Source organism: Ricinus communis, chromosome 4, assembly GCF_019578655.1.
Source record: "Ricinus communis isolate WT05 ecotype wild-type chromosome 4, ASM1957865v1, whole genome shotgun sequence".
Taxonomy (NCBI): domain Eukaryota; kingdom Viridiplantae; phylum Streptophyta; class Magnoliopsida; order Malpighiales; family Euphorbiaceae; genus Ricinus; species Ricinus communis.
Genome location: NC_063259.1, coordinates 5,362,593 through 5,384,394, shown reverse-complemented (window position 1 = coordinate 5,384,394; position 21,802 = coordinate 5,362,593). Strand labels below are relative to the sequence as shown.

Below are 21,802 nucleotides of genomic sequence, written 5' to 3'. Positions count from 1 at the left end.
CATTGCATTTAGGGATTAAGTGTGGGGTAGCTTTCATTATTTTCCTTTTGCATATTATTCATGTTTCATTATTCTTCAACTCATTTTTTTTGCATCTATTGCAATGCTAGTCCTCGAAACTTTTATTTCATTTTTTTGTGCAAAACTCGACGCTAAATTGCAATTAGAGAGAACTGATGTGTGAGTATGCATTTTTAATTTAATCATCGAATTGCTGAATGGTTTATTATTTAAGATAGTTAAAAATTACCTTTATGTGTGAATAATTTAGTTCTTATGACTTAAGCTTAACTTGGAGATTGAATTTGAGCTCTATTTTGGATGAGAATGTATCTTGTTTTAATTTTTTATAGTTTTGATTGAATATATCTCTTTTTTACCCTGCACATTACTTAAAATTTAAATTCTTATGCTCTAATATACTCTAATGCTCTAACAAGAGTATGAGTATCCAAAAAACTCACTTGGCAGTATCCATGCTTAGTAGTGCGGGAATGACGGGAGAATAATAAAAGTGAGAAATATTTTGAGAGATAAAAATAATGAGATGGAGCGTAAAACGCACTCATCAAAGCTATTAAAAGAGGGACCTTGTGAAATAGAGCGTAAAACGCATTCATAACCAATTTTTATTTTAAAAAAGGATTATAATCTTTGATGATCTTCCTCTAAAATTTTGTTCATTAGATTTCAAAGAGTTAAAAGTTTAGGTTGTGATTGGTAAATTGTTCATATTTGTTGTGCTTTTGTTCAATTGTTTTCCTTGATAAATATTTTCGATCTCGATATTGTTAATTTGCAATACTTAAGCATTATGACATTTTGGTTGTGGTTGAGCTATTTTTTTTAAATATTAAATTTTATTTATGCTTAAGGACAAGCAAAGCTCTAGTGTGGGAAAATTTGTTATGCGTAATTTTACACATATATTTGAGTTGAATTTTAATGATTTTTGAATAAATAGTTATATTAATTAGGAGTTTATTTAAGTTATACATTTATTTTAATGTTTTGTTTACCTTTAATTTATTTAGGAATTTGTATCTAATTTTTAATAAGTTTATCCCTTTTTGTAGGAAAGTCTAAAAAGAGCCTTAGATGATCAAAGGAAAATGTGCCCTATTCACACATGTGCATGCTTTTACTCGTGTTACATACTGGATAAAGAATCACGAAGCACGGTTTAACACACAACCATGTTCAAAGTCGTGTCTACCACTAGATTCTGAAAAAAATAACGTGTAGAGAGACATGGGCATGCTCCAAACTGTGATTGCTTCTCCCAAGTTAAAGATATAATGAAAGCACAATATAAGATCACACATGGGCGTGTGCCAAGTCATAGCAAAAAATAGAAGGATGCTACACAGCTGTGCTTTAAGTCATGTCGAAATAAAAGAGAGAAGTAGGGTTTTCTTTAAAGGGAAAATTAGGGTTTTCTTTAAGCCTTGGCTATAAAAGGGGAGAAGTAGTTATTATGGGATGGACAACCATCATAGAAACAACTTTGAAGACATATTCAAGGAGATCAAGAAGATTTGTACGAAGATTCAAGAATTGGAATCAATTATTTCTTTTCCTTGATTTTCTTAATTATGTTTTTGTGTATGCCACAATCATGTGTGGCTAGACTCTTATTAGGATTTGGATTTGTGTAGCTATTCTATTACTTGTTAGGATCTTAATTTCCTTTCAATGAATTAATTTTCAATCAATTTTATGAGTTCTTTTTACTTGTTCTTGTATTTAATTTTAGGCCTGATTAAATACATGTATTTGGATAAATTAGAGAAAACGAAAGTCGCATGATTTATCAGCTTGTAGACTTATAAAACTTAGGAACCTCGATCACGAAAGTAGACAAATCCTTTGGGGAGCCATAAATTGCTAGGGAAGTTAATGAACCTTAGTTAATTTACATGACCATGAAAATTGGCTGTAATTAACTTTGGTATTTTTAGATGAGCTCGAAAGAGACTCTAAGTAATTTGAGTGATTTACCCGTGACTAAATTAATAATTTGAATTATGAAAAGATCCTCTAATTCGAGTAATAGTTACTGAAACAAATCCAGACTCTAGTTTTACTTAATAGATTTTTAAAATAAATTATTATTAGCTTTAAGTTCTCTTTTGTTATTAATTACTTATTCAATTACAATTATTCAATTTTATTAGATTGTGGAAATACAATTAGGACTGGTACTTGGTATCAATCTCCTCGTTAGGAACGATACTTATACTCATTCTATACTACTTGTTATTATCCGTGCACTTGCAGAATTCGCCTAATAAGAGCCTATGTCTATAAGTCAGTTTTGACAATCACACAATAGATATTTAGCATCTATGACAGATAAAGCAAAAAATAAATCTAGCTATTACAATTCGTCTACAACTAAAAATTGGAAAGAAAATCCTAAAATAAAGTTACAATACAAAAAATTGCCAAAAATACGTCAAAAACTCAAAAATCAGCCTAAAATCATGCATAGTCGATCGGCTCATGGTGCAGAGCCAATTGGCTCAACGCAAAGCTGAATTGGCTTTGCATTGAGCTGATCGGCTTTAGGGGCTTCAAGTGGATGTCCTCAATTTCTCACACATGCATAGAGGGTAAAAATCCAGTTAGAACATGAAAAATTAACCAAAAAATGAAATATGACCTAATTATATTTACTATTCATTAACTAATCAAATTCAAAATCTTATGTGTTCTTATTATCATATACAAAATCCAATAAAAACAACATGCTAAATAGGAATGAATTCTAATCTAGTCATGTAAATCATGTGAAACAAATATCAATAATTAACAAAACTTTTCTAATCATGTTTTTATAAATAAAAAGAAAACAATTGAGGAACAGATGTTGATGATGTGGATGTAGGGGAACCCTGAGATTGTCACTGTTGGTAGTTGTTCTGCGAGTCTCAGAAGATAAGGAAGCTATTGAATAAAATAGTGGTTTGGAATCTAGTTCTACTTTGGAATTTCAAAAAAATTTATGTCGTTCTTCAATAGATTTCCTAATTTGGAGTTCTTACTTAGTGGTATGCTAAAAGTTAATTCTGTGTATATGTCGATGTAGTTACAAAAACTTTGAGGAATGTTGCAGTTACTCTCTACTCTGCTATCTATACTATGCTGAGATTTACTAACCTTAGACCTGGGGTGCATTCATCTATTTATAGTAGTAGAGTTAGAAAATCCTAGAAAATACTAATAATTATCCAATTATTTAAAAAATAGATTATAATTATCCATCTCTTTTATCATATTAATATCAAATAAAAAGAGATTAAATCTTTTATATTCAAATAGTTATCATAAAAAATATTTAAAAATCTTAATAATTATCATAAATACCTTATAAAAACTTATTTTTACTAATCCTTGGCATTTTAAGTTAAAAATATATATGAAACGCCGTCAGATCCGAAAAAAAGGCTAATTAGCATTATTTAGAGCCAATCGGCTCTGCACAGAGTTGATTGGCTCTAAAGAGCAAAAGTTCTAAAAATATTGATAATTTAGTCCTTGAATTTGTAAAAACTGTCGTTTAACCTTCAAACTTTATTTTTTTTCCTATCAATTAAGTCCAAATTGATTCTAGAGAAGTAATTTTAAGTTAAATTATTCCCATCCTTTACTCAGATTCACCCTTCCTTAATCTCCGAGACTCGAGAAAGGCAGTAACTTTCATCAATTGGATTTTTAGTAATTTTCTTGATATCTAGATCCATAAAATGTGTGCTGATAATTTCTTTTCACATGTTGCACATGTTGATAAGGATGTAGCTTCCTTGCTTACTTCCTTATTCTTCTCAACTTCATATACACATTTCACTCCGCTTCCTGCTTCTGCTTAACTTCCTTCCTCACACAATATAATCGTGCTTTTTCTTCCTTGGATATATTTTACTTTCACACCACTTCCTCCTCGGCTGAAACTTGTATTCCTTCCTCCTCACTTTTCACGAGAACGTGCTTTAATTATAGAAGACTCTGTAACTAACTTCTTACCTTCCTACTTTTTCATTTTTCACATGTCAATAATCCGTAAGGATTAGTAAATCAATTCCTGGCGAAGGGGCCGTGGATTTACTCATGGGTTAAGAATTCAGATATGGATCAAAATTCATTTCAGGATTTGAATGAATTAAATGAGCTTTCTCTATGGGCCTAGCTAAATTTATTGGGCCTAGACCAATGCTAAATTTGTATATAAACAATTGCCTCCTGCATATAATAAGATTAAAAACCTTATCTATATGGATAGATCTTCCAAAAAATAATTAATTAAAATAAAAAATAATAGATAAATAATAAATGAAATAGTTTAATATATAGGAATATTTAAGAAATAAAATATCTAATTTTAGATCCTAAGCATCCTATAAAATACCCCACCAAAAATTAATCCTATAGTCATTTAATTCTATCTAAAATATTAAGAGATAAATATTATTTTAAATAGAAATTATTCAATTAAAATAAAGAAAACCCTTTATTCTTCAACCAAAGGCTTCCTTATCTCAACCAAAGACTTCCTTATCTCGCACTAATTTAATCTTATCTAAACTCTTAAAGAGTATATCCTATTTTAATTAAATTTTTTTTAAGAAAACAAATTGAATTAAAATAAAGATAAAACTCTTTAATTAATTTTCTCCAAAACAAACGTACCCTTATCAAATCCTACACCTAGGATTTTCTCCATATTTATAGTTTTGCACCTTAGAAATATCTTTTTCTCACCATATTTATAGATAATGCCATTTTCTTTTCTCCTTTTTTTTCTTTTTTTAAACAACCAAACTCCACCAAAACTCTTCCTTACACTCGGCTGCCACTTATGTCCGAACACCCTAGCAGCGCCGATCAACACCAGACAATGACCAGCTGCTATCCATCGATCAAAACCCTCCATTAGTCCTATTTTATGCAATTTTCTCGAAGAAAATATGTATTTATGCAAAGATCTAATTTTTTTAATTTAATCCTTTATTTTTCTAAACAAAAATTCTGAATTTGATGTTGATGATAGATATGTGATGAACTTAGTTGATTTTGTGAAAAATTTAATTTTAATTACTTTATATTTTAGCAATTTATGTAATTTTAACTAAAAACAAAGATATAGGCCAAAATTAAATAACTAGAAATTTAAAATTAATTTAGATTGCTACTGTGATGATGAACAAGTAATGAGTCTGTAAAATTTATGGAATTTATTAAATATAATTTTAATTATTTACTATTTTTGACAGTTTTTTTATTTGTAGCCTAGAAATAAGAATTAGGCCAAAAATAGGTATAATAAAATAATAAAATAATCAAAATTAATGTGGGAAGCAGTTTTCTGGTGGTTATGAAGATTTTGGAATTTTTTGAGATTTTATGTGAATTCTTTCTAATTATTTACTGTTTTTAGTAATTTTTGATATTTAGCCTAAAAATAAGATTAGGCCACCAAAAGTAATAAAATAATCAGAATTAATATGAAAAATGATTTTTTGACTGTTCTACAATTTTTTGAGGTTTAGGTGATATTTTTTGAAAACCGCTTAATTTTACCACGAACATGATGACAAATAAAAAATTAAGCAAATACTTAACTTTAAAATCTTTCGATTATGATCTTGAGTTGAATTAGGTAGAATATGAATGGAAATGGTTTAACTTGAAGGTTTTGGTGTTTAGGAATGGTTGAAATTAATATTTAGCACTTAAAGTTCTAGCTTGAATTTTGCTGAGTAATTTTTGATTGTGCTAAAATATCAATTGAGAATGTTTTTATTTTATTTTATCAAAGTGGTTAGGAATGATGTATATGGAATGATTTTCAGTTTGGAGAGGTCTGGGAATGTGTTTGTGGTTGTTGAGTTGATGAATCAGGCATATGCCAAATATTGAAATTTTGGCCAGATTAAATAGTAGGTTTTCAGCTTTGTGGAATGTGTGTAGAATGTGAAAATAGGTATAACTATATTTAGAAAGTGTATGAATGGGTGTTTCTTGGCATGGACGATATTCTCCACTTAAAGAATCATAGTTAAATAATTCAATTCAATAAGTATTGATATACTTGAAGCTCCTTAGTTAAATATGAGTTTTTGATAAATGTGTAAAATATGGGTGTAGCTATGAAATTTTAGCAAATTTGTGTGTATGCGATAAAAATACCAAAATTAGAAATGGTACTTGACTTTTTTTTTGTTGGTCATCATTGCTATTGTTGCCATTGTAGCTGCAAACAATTCCACTAATGCTTTTTCACATCCTCAAATAGTGTTTTTTACTCTTATGTCTTTAGAATTTTACTTAAATGCTAATGACTTATTTGTAAATTTTCTTCTTCAATCCTGATTCCCTTTATAGACCCATTTTTTACTTTATTAGTAAAGATTTTGATGCTTCATCTCTATTCCTTATAATGGATCTACGTTGTTTCTTCTCCAACCTCACTTATTGAGGAGCTTACTAGGCAATAAAAATGGATCCTTAGCAAAACTTACAAAAAAGTCGCCCTTAGGCCAACCTTCCTTCATGAATCCTAAATAACCGACTTAGGATAGCAAATCTAGCCGTAGAATTGGCCTATCACTCCTACAATACCAAATCATTGCCATTAGTGACGTGATTCCATGGCCGTAATATCAATCTTCAATCTCAATCGTACTCCTCCTTTTAATCCTCACTCATAAATTGAATAGTCTCAAAATTCACACCATAGTGATAGTCTTCCTTTGGCGGTGATATAAAACTATCTTTTCCATAGTAAGGTATAATAGCTGACAATAATGTTAATACTGAAGAAAGCATATAGTAAAAACTCACTGTCAATTTTGATCTCAATTTATGGGCTCCCTAGACTTTGATTACCTCTTCAATGAATGTTGAAATTGATCTTCCTTAAAGATGAAGTCTTCTATTCAATTTTCTTCTAATTTTTTTTCAAAGGCTTGTGAATCCTCACCTTCTTTAGACTCATGAATCCTCACAAAAGCTTCCTTCTTTCATTGGGGAAGGTGCCCCCTAAGCCTCTGTGTCAGCCTTCCTCACTTCTTCTATAGTTGACTTTTGGATGGTGAATGAATTTTTTTTAGGATTTTTATAAGGTACTAGAATTTTCCTACTTTAAAGACTCCTTTTTTGATATTTTTTCATCCCTACTGATCTTAACTCATTAATGGATTTCTTTTTCTTAGGTAGTATCTTCAATTACACCCTTCTTCTATTTACAGCCCTCTGCGTCTACAATCTTCTTTTTTGTGTTCTAGTGAGAGGATGTGGAAATTTTTTATGAAATTCATGCCTTTGTTGATAGGGCATCATATGTAGAGAACTTACAACTCTCGGTTGTTTGCTATGAAACCTTACATAAGAATATTTAGGAGCCCTATGCACATTCCTCGCTTGGTTCTTTTCAGTTTGCCCTAAATATTGCTTAGAATCCATATCTTGTAGAAAATCTTTCTAGTATGATTTCCTAAAGCTTTCTTCTTCTAGTGGTCTTTGTATTGCTTTCTTTTTCTACTTGAATAAGATACTTCTTAAGCACCATGACCTTGCAAAAAGTGTTTCTACCTGCATATTTCTTCTTTGATCTTGTCTTCTGATTCAAGGTTACAACATAAGGTGAAGTAATTCTAAAACTTTATGGAGAATCCATAAGCCTGCTATATTAGATTGTGAAAATTCATCATCTTTATGGAATAGTTGACGGTCCTCCTTAGCCTGAGCAGGACATGAATTAAGGTGTTTCTAAGAAACCTCTGAGGACTGGTCCCCAAGTTCAAGTGGAACACTTTTGGATTCCTTAGCTCTTGAAGAAATCGTGTGACTTTGTTGAGGATATGCAGGCCCACCACTGTAGTAGTCATCATTATATGGAGAGTGAGGAGGATGAGTTAATTCCTCACTCTATTGACGTGCTTCGTACTATCCCTCGACTTGATAATGATTACGATCATTATTCTGTCGAGAAACATCTTCAGGGTCTTCTAAGGGCTGCCCCCAAGTTTCTCTAGAATTTAGTTGAAAGCCTAGGGATGACTTCCCAATCTTGATTGTTGAAGCTTTATTCTTCTTATTTCCCAACAACAGGTCTTGTTGGGATTTGTTGGACTCTCTCATCCTGAGTGTGAATTTGTTGATGAGGTGTGCTTCATCTCCTACTGGACTTGAATTATCATTTCCTTTAGTATTCACCTTTTATAAAGCATTCTTCTACAATTGTATTATTTGACTTTTGATGAATTTTGATAAATTGACTTCTTAGCCTTAATTCATACCTTGCTTATGTCCTTAAGGATTAACCTTAATTTAAAAGATAATAGCATTAATAGAGGCCATAAGAGGAAGTGAATCCTCGCCTATCAGCATGGTTTCTTTCGTTTTATGGAACTTAAGGATTCCTTTATCAATCCTATCCTCAACAGGATAAGGCTTTTGAAATTGAGGATGACCTATTTGGTGAAGGCCAAGTCCACATAGCTTCTGTATCTCTTCTCTCACTCCACTTGCATTATTATTTGTTTGAGGAATTGATAGTTGAGGAGTATTTCCTCTGTTAATTCCAATGTATGGAATTCCTTGAGGAGTAGGCTTTACCTCATACAAGTAAGGCTAAGTGTTAAGATTGGTTGCTCTATAGAATTATTGAGGAGCCAACTACTAATGAACCAAAGGCTTTCCCGGATGACGTCTATTCTACCGTGGGAAAAGGTTGATAGTGAAAAAGTTGATAATGCTCCTCATCCTGCCATTAAAATTAATTACAGTAAGGGAATTTCCTAAGGATTGCCCCTGAGCTCCTCGCCATGCTATCCAGTAGGTCTGACAATAAAAACTGTTGTGGAGTTGGGGATAGAAGTTGATGATGCCTTTACATGAACTTAATTGAAGAATTCATCTGGTGAATTGGTGTTACCATATCCTCAATATACTCTTTGCACAACCATGCACAGTCTTCATCAAGGTGTATGGTGTGTTCTTCCATTGTCTTGAATACCTCCTTATTCTACTTCCTTAGACCCTCTAGGATTTCAAAGTAAGCAATAGGATTAACAACACTAAGGAATGAAAGAAAATAGTTACATGGATTTGTAGCATTAATTCCTATTGAGTTTTTGCTGAACTTCCTCACCCCCAGGGTGAGAATTTTAAAGAATTTGGCTCTTGTCCCTTCTATGTTCGATTTGTTCCACAAGTTCAGGAACATGAAGACTGTGCCTTGCTATGGTAGGCGCACCCTCCGTGTCATGTGACTTGGTAAATTTCCTAAAACATTATTGGTCTTTGGAACCATTAATTCAGGAATTCTTCACCTAAACAAAATAAGCATTTTGTGCATGCACAGCGTGGATGTGTTCCACTAAGCGCGCCAAAATTACTGTTTAGTAAATATTTTGGCCCTTTCACGTTTGACTGATTGCTAGGCATGACGAAGGCTTAATACCTCAAATAATTGCTATAAATGAAAAAGATGTAAAATGCATGACCATTTGACTTATAATCGAGATGATTATGCGGGTAATAAAGGAACCTAAACTACCTTAGGTTCTTAGCTAAGCTAATGCAGTTTCATCAAATCATTGTGCAAAGATAAATAATGAGCTGAAGGGTAAGCTAATAACGAGCTAAGGATGTAATTCTTTTAACCTTCTTTCCATACCTCTAGAAGGCAAGAATCATCAACTGCTTGATCATCGTCATCCGATCCCCAACCACTCGGCACAATATCTTCAATCTAAATGTTAGCTCAAGAAGGTCTCGAGTAATAAACTTTATAATCAAACTTGCCCGATGGTTGTCCTAGCAGGTCTTCATATTCATACCGAGAAAGTTGCTCCACTTGCCATTCCTTGCAGTTTATCAGATCCTGAATTTTGTGCTTGAGATAAATATACTGATCCTTCACATGCTTGAAAACCTAGTGATACTCACAATATTGATCATTATGAGGGTTAAGACCACTTCTCCTTGATTGGGGCATGAGTCTCCCGCTTTTTACTAGATGTTGGAACACTACTGATAGTGGTGCCCCTAGCTCGGTGAAGGTTCTTTATGAAATCTTTTTACCTTCGGCTCTAGCTCGGGTTGGGATATGTCTTGAAAAGAGTCCATGACTTCCTTTTCACTAAAATCAGGGGTGATCATGGACACTTGATTCGGGGATGGTTTATTATTGTAGTTAATAAATTAAATATTTCATGAAACAAACATCAATTAATTCCAATCAAGAGTTGAGTTGGCATTCCACCAAATTAGGTCTAAACCTTTCTCAAGTGATTAAACCCCTAATGTTTAAGAGAAGGGAGAGGAGTCTCTTCTCAAACTCACTCACTTAGGTTATGCAATAAGATTAAGAAATAATTAAACCAAAAGATCTTGTAGATCTATCTCTAGTATCCCAATCAATCCTCAATCCCTAAGATGTGATCAATTCATAAAAAGTTATCGCTAATCTCTTTATGAAAACAAATACCAATTAATATGTGTGAAATAAATAATTAAGCAATCCAAGGGACAAAAAAACTCATACAAAAGATTAATTGCATTAACTTTGAATCAATCCATACAAAACAAATTAGGGCTCATTAAAATCCAAATAGTAAGAAAATTAGTTCCTAAACATTGTAATAAAGAATAAAGATTAGAGAAAGAAGATCTCAAACTATTCATGGAATAGTAAAGATGAAAATTTTAAATCTTGAATTTTCAATCTAGAAAAATAACGAAGGAATTGATGTTCTTCCTTGTAAAATGATCAATCAAAACTAAAAATGAAAGGAAAATAAAGTTTTTAAGTGTTTCTCTCTCTAAAAATGAATAAAATGACGGGACTATTTCAAAACAACCCTAAAAGTTCCTTTAAATTTTATGTTCCACACAGGCACCACACAGGCGTGTCACGTCCTATGATCAACTCGTACTTGAAGCCATCCTCTAGGTCACATGAAAAGTTCATATGGGCATGTCCTCTTCCCGTGCGAAGTCTTAAAAAATCTATAAATTTTTACAATTCACAAGGAAAGTCCACACGAGCGTGTGCTTCCCCTGTCATACCATCCATCATTCTGCCACTTTCTGGACTTCACACAGGAAGTGCACACGGGCAAGTTCTTCCCGTATCATGCCTGTGTGGGACTCTATCTCTTGCTAAATAAGTGATTCTTGGACTATCCATGTATTTTAATGCCAAACTTCTTCTTGTTGTGCAAGCTTTATAAAGTACCTAAAAAGGACTGAAAATAAGCTCTAACAAATAAATTAAACTCAATTTAAGGTAAAATCAAGATAAAACGAGGCTCAAAAGTAAGTGCTTCTAGCCCTTATCAAATTTTCCCACACTTGAGTAGTTGCTTGTCCTCAGGAAAATTGAATAGAATAAAAAACAAAGAGATGACAAACTCCCTCTCTAACAAATAGATATCAAATAATTTAGAGGTTAATCATTCATGTCACCATAACCTAGAATCATTAGCCAAGACTCGATTCTTAAACAAAATACCAACTTCTAAGATAATCTCATAATAAGAAGAAAATGGATTCAAATATTTGGTAGGAAAATGAGCATCCCTTCCGAACAACTCAAAATTTCAAAGAAAATAGAGATAAAGATTTTTCTCTAAGCACAAAACATATTTTCAGGAAATACAATTATTTATTTTATTTTTTCCAGAGATTCACGCATATTCAAAATGGTCATTCTAGTCTTTTGACGCGAATGTAGAAATTTGTGATGCCTACCCCCGATTACTCAACTAGAGTCACAAATTCAAATGTCTACTCATATTCTCAGATTTTCTGTAGTTTGTTTCCTTTTTGTTTCAGACCCTTCTTGAGAATAGCGGAATAGAGCAAAAAACTCTTAGCATTGTATTATTCTTTACTTTAGTTTCATATTGTATTCTTTCAGACATCTCAAAAGAATAAGAAAATGCAAAGGGTTATGTATCTACTCAATAAAATCAAGAATTGAAAAAATCTCAATGCTCATAAACATAACTGAGGTTTTAAGATAGAAGAAAAAATATGCGACAAATATCAATAAAAAATTCCTAGCATGGATACTAAATTTAATTCACAACTCATAGCCAAATTAACCAAATTCATTATTTTATACCTATAAATTCGAGAGAGAGAAAATCATAACAATTAATTAATTAAATTCAATAAACTCAATAAAAATCAATCATAACTAAGCAAAAGATAATAAAAATCCTCCCCCACACTTATTGGACACATTGTCCTCAATATGTCTTTAAAAATCGAAAGAAACAATAGAAAAAGAATTGCTTTTCTGGATGTAAGTAGATTGCATAGTTCTGAGTTCAAAACTTTGAGGTACCTATCAACTAACACACTAACCATAGAAGTGTAAATGTAATAGGGAATCATAAAAGCACACCAAATTAGGAAACTAAAGTTATTGTTAAATAAAACCAAATAAAATGTATCTAATAAGAAAATAAAATTGTGTAGAAATAAAAATTGTTCTAATTCAAGACACAATAAAAACAAATCAAAGCAACTAAATTGTTAAAAATATGTAATGAAAAACATAAAAACAAATATGGCATTTAGCCCTCTATGCCATCGTCATTATCATCATCGTCTTCCTCCTCATTGTTGTCATCGGAATCAACATCATGGAACTCTTTATCATTCGGTTGCACTTGATGAGATTGATAGAGACTTGATGGAGGTCTAGATGGGCAATATCCTTGCGACTGCTAATAATGCACCAACGAGTTCTGGAGCCAATCCATATTTATTTGTTGACAACGTATCATTTCTTACTGATTTTGAAGCATCCCCTTCATTTGAAGTTGATAATTAAGTAGCTTATTGTCCTGACATTGAAGCCATTTGCATTTCCAATCTGTAAATTTGTTACTCAAATTCCGTTGGCTTCCTATCCTCGTCCGTCCACACAAAGTTATATGACATCCAATCCTTATATGGCTCACCTCTAGTAGACGAGGGACGAAAAGAAGAGGATGATGGTCGATCCGCTTAGGGATTAGTCGATGCACCAGGGGTACTGATAGTGAGTGACGATGGTCGGTTGGCAAATCAAAATGAAAATCACCTTGCGGATGAGGTATGCTAGGCAAAATTCATTTTTCCTTATTCATGTGCTATAAAGTTTCTAGACCCATCAAGTTTGGCAACCCATCCAACGTCATTGTCGATAGCGCATCAAAAACTTGTAAATTCTTTGCTTATGTACATACCCCCATATAAATACCCTTTGTCCAATTTCTTGGCCTGCTCAATCAAATATACCAATAGACACAAAGCAACATTACACCATATACCCTCATCTAAACACATTAAATAGAATAAATCTTGGTGAGTGTAATGCCAACCACTCACCTTTACCCTTTATTATAGTAGTAAAAAAGATATGCATAAAACGTAGTGGATATGAATCAAAAGCGGAGGCTTTTGATTTAGAGGTCACATACCTAATGCATTAGGTGCCAACTTTACCCAAACCCCTTCCAAAATACAATTTCCAAAGAACTTAAAAGGCGCATGCCTATACTCGTTGGATTCCACTTCTTCCTCTGTATAAATACCCACAGCAATGGCGAACTCGTTCACCGACATGTCGAAAACTTTCTTTCGAATCAAAACTTTAATTTTTTACTCGTACGAACAACCCTTGAGCCAACTTCAAAACATAGGGTGCACAACAACTCGAGGGTGATCTCTTTATAAGCCGGCTCCAAAATCTCAAAAAGTTTTCTCCACACCGGTTGCTTCACCCATCCCCTTAGTTCTTATCGAAGCTAACAAAGCGCATAAACTCCCAATCAAAGTGACGAGTTGGGCAAAATTTCTTGTTGGCTAAATTTTCAAACCGTGCTTAAGAGACGTTATCACTAAATTGCATGGATGGATGACTTTGGTTGAAAGAAATCAATAGAGCAGCTGAAAGAGGGGCTTGAGATGAAGAACTCCCACTGCTTGGGCATTTTTTTGGAATTTGGGAAGGAGTTCGCTTCTTGAATGCACTTTTCTTGGGTCCTATTGTTAAAAAGAGGAAGAGAAACAAAAAAGTGAAAGAGGAAGAGGAAAAAGATGGGTGAAGATTGATGTTGAGATGAAAAGTTTTATGTGGGGGCAAGGGAATGGGAAAAGATGAAGAAGATTTGAGAGAAGGGGCAGCCGGCTAGTTTGCTATGAAAAAGTGAGAAAATTAGGAAACAAACTTATATATTGCAAAAAAATTATGTCACACGGGAAGGGACAAGGGCGTGTGGTTTCCCGTGTGACTTCTGTTAAGCAAAATCGTATTTGAGTTTTGAATTCACACGGGCGTGTGCCCTCCCCGTGTGGATTGGATAGACTTCGGGTGGGTTTGTGTGAGTCACATGGGTAGGTGACGTGTCACCTCTCCGTGCCAATACAATCAGCTTAGAGTGGTTTTTTCGATTTCACACAGGAAGGACACGGGTGTGTTCTTTCCCCGTGTCATACCCATTTTCTTCGACCTTTTTCCTTTGATCCACACGGGAAGAGACATGGTTGTGTGGCATAGAGCATTATGCATTTTTCATCTTTCTTCTAAATGGAAACATCCAATTAACTCCCTTATGCCTCATTTAAGCCAAAATAAAAGTAGAAATTGAAGAATTCACACAAACATAACTAAATATCAAAAAGAATTGGGATTGAATGAAACTAAACTTTATTAATAAGCATAAAGAACTAACCATAACTAAAGAAAATTAGCTCAAAAACCTAAACTAAACTAAGAACAATCAACTAACTAAAACTAAACTATTCCAATGTCTTCCTTGGGCGTCCTCTCTCTCTCTTAACCTGAAGAGGTTGCATAATTTTCTTGGACATCCTCGTCCTCTTTTAGTTGTCGAGATGACACAATCATGCTTCTTGGGACATCTTGGAGGTCGTGGGGTAGGAGAGGTGGCTTCTCAACCTTCTCAATCACTAGGTTCGCTAGGATCACTCTCTATATTTTCATCAGATTTTGGATCTTCATCCGTAGTATAATCTTCATAAAGCTATCTATCTTGGTAAGCTCTCTCACAGTGCTCATTCTCCACTATTTTCTCCAAAGTATATACTTGTTCATTGATCTTGGGGTATGCTCTTTGATAAGCTAATATGGCAATAAACTCCTCCAACCTTAGATCCTATAGTCTTCTTCTCCTATAGAAGGGCACCCATCTTTTAGGGGAGGTTGAATGAGGTAAGAGGAAATCCCGCTTCACAAATCTATCTAGGCATGGTGTGGGTAATCTTGATCTATGCCTAAATCTAAGTGGTGGTGATGATGAAGGTGAAGAAGGAACATCATGCACTTGGTTTTCTTTAGTATTCATGACTATGAGAAAAGTAGGAAGGAAGAATGGAAAATCCAAAAGGAAGGTAAAGGAGGTCCTAATTATAGAGCAACACCCAAGAGTTATATTCCTCATTGAAGTTGATAATTCTTATTGGAATAATATTAGGATTCTAGCTATCTTAATGAAACTAAACTACTACTCCTCAAAGAAAAAGGAAAAAGAAAGATAATTCCAATACAACTACTAGTCTAATTCTAATTAACTAAAAATCTAAAATCCTTATTGGGCATAATTAAATTAAAATGGGCTTACACCTATGAAAATTAAACTAAAGCCTAGTAGGAGGAAGCAATGGGCTCAAATCCTTATTCTTTAAACAAAAGAAGAAAATAACAATAGAAATATAATTAACCAAAAAGAAAAATAACAGTAAAACCAATTAAATAGTAGGTTGCCTCCTACCAAGCGCTTCTTTAACGTCCTCTTAGTTGGACATCTAGGTATTTTCTCATGCCGACTCGAGAAGTTCTAAAGCTTCTTTTTCCGAATCAAGCTCTCCTTCTAAGATATAATTTTAATCTATGACCATTAACTTTGAAATCACCCTTTTTCAGATGGGTCAACTCAACTACTCCATATGGAAAAACTTGCTTAACAACAAATAGGCATGACCAACGTGATTTTAACTTACTTGAAAATAGTCGAAGTCTCGAATTGAATAGAAGTACCTTATCTCCAACTTAAAACTCTCTCCTTGGCTTAATCCTAGCATTATGCTTGTGCGTTCTTTGATTAGAGGGGCATTCTCTTATGCATGCAGCCTACATTCATCTAACTCCTTAACCTACAATTTCCTTATCAAACCTGCACGAGCTAGATCAAGGTTAACTTGTTTAATAGCTCAAAAGGCTTTGTGCTTAATTTCAATAAGTAGATGACAAGATTTTCCATAAACTGTTTTATAAAGAGTAGTCCCCACAACTATTTTGAACACAGTCCTATAAGCCCACATGACATCATCAAGTTTAATGGACCAATCATTCTTAACCTGTTTTACAGTTTTCTCAAGGATCCTCTTTAGCTCTCTATTGGTATTCTCTACTTGGTCACTAGTTTGGGGGTGATAAGGGGTGGCAAATTTATGCGTGAGACCAACTCTCTTTAACACTTTTTCTAGCTGAGCATTATAAAAGTGTGTACCCCTATCAGTAATAACGGCTTTGGGGATGCTAAACTTGTAGAAAATTATTTTTCAAGGATTTCACTACTATTCTTGCATCATTGTGAGGCAAAGCTTATGCCTCGACCCATTTAAAGACATAATCAATAGCCACCAAGATGTATTTATTGCCAAAGGAACTAGGGAAGGGTCCCACGAAGTCTACACCCTACACATCAAAAGTTTCGCATTCAAGTATACCATGTTGGGACATCTCATCACAAGACAAAATATTACCTGTATGTTGGCAACAATCACATTCTGGCACAAATGATCGGCTATCCTTAAATAGAGTCGGCCAATAGAATCTTAATTCTAGGAACTTTTGAGCTATTTTACTCACCTCATAATGTCCTCCAGCTGGTCCACTATGGCAATGACCAAGAATGCTTATAAATTTTGGCCATGCCACACACCTCCTCATTTTCATATCGGCACATATTTTAAATAGAAAAGGATCTTTCCAAAATTAATATTTCAAATCTGCAAAGAATTTGCTCTTTTGTTGATGAGAATATTCTTTTGGAAGTTCTCTTGCAACAACATAATTTGCAAAGTCAGCATATACCATGGTATGGAAAGATCCAAATTATTTACCAAACTCGCCATAACATAAAACTGTTCATCTGGAAAGTGATCATTAGTATCCTTTTCATGTAACTTTTCTAGATGAGGATTCTCAACGCGTGATAGATGGTCAGCTGCCAAGTTTTTCACTCCTCTTTTCTCTTGTATCTCCAAATCAAATTCTTGCAAAAGTAAAAACCATCTTATCAATCTTAGTTTCGCATCAGCTTTAAAGAATAAATACCTCAATGATGAATGGACAGTATATACTATCACTTTTGACAAAATCAGATATGATCGAAATTTGTCAAAAGCAAAAATAACTGCAAGTAATTCCTTTTCAGTAGTAGTGTAGTTTGCCCGCATTTCAGTCATTGTTTTACTTGCGTAATAGATAGGTTGAAAGTGCTTTTCTTTCCTCTGCAAGGACGACTCCAATTGCAAATTCACTTGCATCACACATTAGCTCAAAGGCTAAACTCCAATCTAGTGCAATCATAATTGGGGCATTGACAAGCTTGGCATTTAAGGAGGACAAGGCTGCCATACATTCCTCGTCAAATATAAAATCAACATCTTTCTCCAAAAGTCTAATAAGAAGTCTAGCTATTTTAGAGAAGTCTTTAATGAACCTACGGTAGAAACTCGCATGCCCTAGAAATTTTTTAATAGCCTTAACGGAAGAAGTAGGTAGTAGTTTCTCAATAGTCTCAATCTTTGTTTTATGCACCTTAATTCCTTTGTCAGAGGTTTTATGGCCCAAAACAATACTTTCTTGTACCATAAAATGGTTTTTTTTTCCAATTTAACACCAAACCGGTTTTCTCGCATCTTATTAATACTTTCTCTAAATGCTCGAAACATTCTTTAAATCAATCACCATGGACAGAAAAGTCATCCATAAAAACTTCCATAATTTCCTCAACCAAATCATCAAAGATAACCATCACGCACCTCTAAAATATGGCTGGTACATTACACAATCCAAATAGCATTCTTCTATAAGCAAAGGTTCTGTAGGGGCATGTGAAAGTAGTCTTTTCCTAATCCTTAAGGGCCATTGAAATCTGAAAATATCTTAACAAACCATCTACAAAATAGTAATATTTATGCTCTGATAATCTCTGTAGCATCTGATCAACAAACGACAATGAGAAGTGATCTTTTCTAGTGGCATCATTCAACTTCCTATAGTCGATGCAAACCCTCCAACCTGTCACAATTCATGTTAGGATGAGCTCATTATTTTCATTCACCACAACTGTCTTGCCTCATTTTCCTAGGCACTACTTGTACTAGGCTTACTTAAGAATTATTCGAAATGGAATAGATAATCCAAGTATGAAGAAGCTTAATCACCTCCTTCTTTATAACTTTCTTCATGTTGGGATTTAGATGCCTTTGAGGTTGCACCACAGTCTTGAATTCTTCTTCTATAAGACTTTTATGTGTGCAAAAGGAAGGACTGATTCCCTTTTTATCTGTAATGTTCCATGCTATTGCCCTCTATCTCCTTCTTAAGACTTCTAATAGCTTGGCCTTTTTGTCCTCCAGTAATGCAGAACTGACTATTACTGGTAGCTTAGATCCTTCCATCAAGAACGCATATTCCAAATGATCCAGAAGTTGCTTGAGGTCCAAAGAAAAGGGGATCCTCAATGGAGGGCTTTGTTCTCTCTTCTTTCAACATCTCAATAAACTCGAGTGACTTCTTTCTTATTGGCTTTGCTGCCTCAAGATAGGCTAGCTGTTCTAAAGCTCTTGACATCTCACATTTTTCCTGTTCCTGTACCAAACATAACTCTAAAGGATCTTTAGCAACATTAGAAGAAATAAAATTCACGTCTCATGCTTAACTTTATCATCACTAAAATCCATTTCATCGAGTATAAGGGGATGTTTCATAGCATTAGGGATTTGAAAAGTTACTTGCTCTTCCCCTACCCTAAGAATAAGCTTATCATCATGAACATCAATGATGGCCTTAGTTGCAGTAAGAAAGGGTCTTTCTAAAATAAAGGAAACATCGACAGTTTTATCCATATCCATAATCATAAAACCTACAAGACAAATAAATTTATAAACCTTTACTAACAAGTCTTCAATGATATTTCTAAGGTATACAATAGATTTATCAACCAATTGAATACTCATGAGTGTTGGTTTAGGTTCTTCGAGTCCTAGTTTCTTAAATAAATTATAAGGTATAACAATAATGCTAGCCCCTAAGTTAGCAAGTACATTATCAACATTTAAATTACCAATAAAGCAAGGACAGTAAAACTCCCTAGGTCTTTTAGGTTCTTTCATAATCTTCTTTAAATGATCGCTAGGCTCTTTTCTGACAATTGCACTATTGATACTTCCTTAAGCTTACTCTTGTTAGAGATGAGTTCCTTTAAGAACTTAGCATACTTGGGCATTTGTGATGGAGATTCCACAAAAGGTATTTTAATATGCAATTGCTTAAAAGTTTTAAGGAATTTACCAAACTATGTATCCAATTTGTCCTTCTGAAGACAGGCTGGAAAGGATACTCTTGGTTGATATTCTCTTACAATAGGGTCAGGCTTCAGCGTTGCTTCTACTTTATCTTCTACTTCAGCCTCTACATCATTTGGTTCATCATCAACCTTCTCAATTGTAGTAGAACTCTCATATACTTCATTCATCTTAGTTTTTAACTCCTTGCCACTCCACATTGTAATAACCTTAAGCTGCTCCTTAGGGTTAGTTTATGTGTTACTCGACAAGCTTCCTTGGGCCCTCTCACTTAAGAGTTTTGCAATTTGTCCCACTTGATTCTCCAAAGCCTAAATCGAAACTTGCTGGTTTCTAAGAGTAGTCTCGGTAGTTTGAAACCTTGTTTTGAACATCGAGATGAACTTTTCCATCATATTGTCTAGATTACTTCTTTTAGGAGGAGCTTGTTATTGGTTTTGCTATTTAAATCCTAGTGGTGGAGGTCTTTACTGATTCTGACTTCCCTAAGAGAAATTCAAATGATTTCTCCACCGTAGATTATAGGTATTGCTGTAGGGATTGTTCTGCTACCTAGGAGCATTTCCCACATAATCAACCTCCTTTGGCTTAGCAAAAGTATTTCCATTGTGGCATCTTGACTTTGATGACCACCGCTACACCAATCATAAGTCATAACTTATGCATGTCTTCCAGACAAAGACATAGTTAAAACATCCATCTTCCTACTTATGGCCTCTAACTATTCAGTTATAGCTACCATAGGGTCTACCGCATGGATTCCACTCCCTTTGACTCGAACCTGCTCTCTTGGATTCTGCCACTAATAGTTCGTGACTATCATATCCTCAATAAGACAAGCTATCATAAGTCTTATTGTTTAGTGATCCACTTGCTGCAACATTAATAGACTGTTTACTTGCGTAATTCAGTCCATTAAAGAATGTATAAATTTGTAGCCATAAAGGTAAACCATGGTATGGACAGCTCCTCAGTAAATCCTTGAAACATTCCCAACAATCGTATAAAGTCTCGCTCTCTTATTAGAGAAACCTTGCTATATCATTACTCAACTTGGCCATCTTAGAAGGTGGAAAGTATCTCTCCAATAATTTCTCGACCAGTTGATTCCAGCTTGTAAATGTCTCAATTGGATATTACTTTAACCACTTCTTTTGCTTATCCCTCAATAAGAATGGGAATAGCCTCAATCGAATAGTATCATTTAATGCCTCATTAATCTTGAAGGTATTATAAATTTCTAGAAAATTATCCAAATGGGTGTTTGGATCTCATTGGCCAAACCATCAAACATGCGATTATTTTGCACCATCTGAATGATGTTGGGCTTGATCTCAAAGTTGTTTACTGCAGCATTCGGCCTCACAATACTCGAAGTAGCCCCATTAAGAGTTGGGTGTGCATACTCTTACATGGTTTCCTCCTTACTGGAGTTGCCATTCTTAACTATCCCCTTCTTGGTTTGATTCTCCATCTTAATTCTGATTCTCTAACTTCGCCACCATTTTGGCTAAAGCTCATTCTCGTTCTTCTCTTAACTACTTCCTCAAAAGTTTTTTCCAACTCTAGTTCGTAAGTGAATAGCTCTGTCGAACTAGCTCGGGTCATACACAGATTCAAATACTTGGAGAAAACGCAAACACCACAAATATAAATCAAATAAAAAATAAAAATGCTAAATCACTAGCTTTTAAATTACTAATAATATCATAATAGGAAAGAGTCTCCGGCAGCGACGCCAAAAATTTGATGTGCGCTATCAACTAATGTAATGATAAATAAGAATATCATTTCACCGGGGACCTAATGTTTAACAATTAAAATGTTGTTTCAGTGTAATAATATTTAAAAATAAAATAATCTTAAAAATAAAGATTAAAACAATTGCTAAACTTATCAAGGATAAAACCTATTTAGGTAGTGAATCCCCCTAATAAATTAAATATTTCATGAAACAAACAACAGTTAATTCTAATAAAGAGTTGAGTTTGCATTCCACTAAATTAGGTTTAAGCTTTTCTTAAGTGATTAAACCCTTAATCCTAAGAGGAGGGAGAGGAATCTTTTCTCAAATCCACTCACTTAGGTCATGCAATAAGATTAAGAAACTGTTAAACCAAAAGATCTTGTAGATCTATCTCTAATATCCTAATCAATCCTCATTCCCTAAGATGTGATC

General features: G+C 33.8%; 1 non-coding gene across 1 annotated transcript; it reads left to right on the top strand.

Annotated features, from left to right (window-relative positions):
* Positions 1-20,571: 20,571 nt before the first annotated feature.
* On the top strand, positions 20,572-20,678 carry LOC112534306. The gene has a single exon (XR_003078602.1). It is a non-coding gene; the product is annotated as a small nucleolar RNA R71 (small nucleolar RNA).
* Positions 20,679-21,802: the final 1,124 nt, after the last annotated feature.